We start from the raw sequence: 2,207 nt of genomic DNA, 5'->3' as shown, positions 1-2,207 counted from the left end.
CTGACTCAGCTTCTTTCTCCCAGCCTTCTATTCTGTTTACTCCACCCACCTAAGGGTTGGCCTATCAAATGGGCCTAGGCAGTTTCTTTATTAATTAACCAATGAAAGCAACAGATTAGAAAGAAATCACTCCCACATCATTTCCCCGTTTTTTGTTTAAACAAAAAAGAAGGCTTTCATTTTAAATAACTGCTTTTTCCACACACTCTGTAGAGCTATGGTAATGTGACCTTAATCAAGAAGCACCAGATTGGATTAACTAATCATTCGTGTAGATAATTTTTGTTTTTTATATTTAAAACAAAAACTCTCACGTTATTCCTAATTAGTTTATAATGAGCTAAAGAAAAAAATTTGTTTGTATTTTTCCAAAGTGTTATACATAATATAAAGTTTTGTTATAGTCTTTTATGAATGAAATTTGAGGGTATTTTTTTTCTATAATGGTTAGTCGTTTTAAGAATAAGCACAAAACAATGTACTCCCTAAATTTTTGGAGGTTATTATGGATATTTAATAATACTAGTACACAGTTTACGATTGCAGTCATAGACAAAGCAGTAGTTTCTATTGTTTTTGAAATCCAGCATTAATCATGGTGAGCTGATAAGGCATAGATGTCGTAGTCTGAATCTAAATTGCCCCTATAATCTCATAAGGAGTGGTATTATTAGGAGGTTTGGCTTTGTTGGCGTGGGTATGACCTTGTTGGAGGAAGTGCATTTTTGTGGGGGCAGACGTTTAGCTTTCTTATGCTCAGGATAGAACCAAGTCTCTCATTCAACTTCTTATTACCTGGAATATATAGGGCCCTCCGCTATTCCAGCACCACATCTTCCTGCATGTTACCATGCTTACCACCATGATGATAATATACTAAACCTCTGAACTTGTAAGTGACATTCCCCAATTAAATGTTTTCTTAATAAATGTTTTTCTGGTCATGTTGTCTCTTCATAGCAATAAAATCCTAAAACCAAGGATTATTTCAATTTTATTGTGTCTGTTGAGACTTGCTTTGTAATCAAGTGTATGATCAGTTTTGAAGAATGTCCTGTGAAATGATGAGAAGAAGAAATTTTCTTCTGTGTTTTGGTAAAATGTTATGTAAATATCTGTTATGGCCATTTGGTTCACATATTTATTATGCCCATTACTTCTGTTTTTAGTTTTTGTCTGGATGACATGTTCATTGGTGAAAGTGGGGTATTGACATCTCCCAAATTAATGTGTGAGGTTTGATGTGTGATTTAATTTTATAAATATTTCTTTTATAAATGTGATTACCCTTGTATTTGTGACATAAATGCTAAGAATTGTAGCATCCCCTTGTTGATTGTTTCTTTTGATGAATATGAAATGTCCTTCTCCATCCCTTTTAATTAATTTTAGTTGAAAGTCTATTTTGTCAGATAGCAAAATGGCTACAAAAGTTGCTTCTTAGCTCCATTTTATTGGAAAATCCTTTACAGCTCTTTCTTCTGAGGTATTGTCTGTCTTTGATATTGAGGTATGTTTCTTGTATACAGCAGAAGGATTTATCTTGTTTTTGTATCCATTCTTTTATCCTCTATCTTTTTATTGGGGAACAGAGTCCATTGATATTGACAAAGATTAATGACCAGTGATTGTTAATTCATGTTATTTTGTGTTGTTATTAGTGGTATTTTTTGTGTGTTCCACTTTTTTGGATTTTACTGGTGTGAGATTATTTATTTTTTATGCTTTATTGGGCGTATTTTAACCTCCTTGGGTTGAAGGTTTTTTTTTCTAGTACCTTTTGTAGGGCTGAACTTGTGAATAGATAATTTTTAAATTTCACTTTATCATGAAATACCTTGTTTTTTCCATCTATTGTGTTTGAAAATTTTGCTGGGTATAGTAGTCTGGGCTGACATCTATGGTCCGTTAGAGTCTGTAAGGCATCTGTCCACGTCCTCTGGCTTTTAGTGTCTCCATTGAGATGGCTAGTATAATTCTCATAGATCTGCCTTTATATGTAACTTGGAATTTTTCCTTTGCAGCTTTCAATATTCTTTTTTATTTGCATATACTTAGTGTTTTGATTATCATATGATATGGAACTTTTTTTCTGGTCTAGTCTATTTAGTGTTTTGCAAGCTTCTTGTACCTTGATAGCCATGTCATTTTTTAGATTAGGAAATTTTTCTTCTATGATTTTTTTGAATACATGTTCTCACCTTTTA

This window comes from Microtus ochrogaster, chromosome 2, assembly GCF_000317375.1.
Source record: "Microtus ochrogaster isolate Prairie Vole_2 chromosome 2, MicOch1.0, whole genome shotgun sequence".
In the NCBI taxonomy this organism is placed as follows: domain Eukaryota; kingdom Metazoa; phylum Chordata; class Mammalia; order Rodentia; family Cricetidae; genus Microtus; species Microtus ochrogaster.
This window is presented reverse-complemented; position numbering follows the sequence as displayed.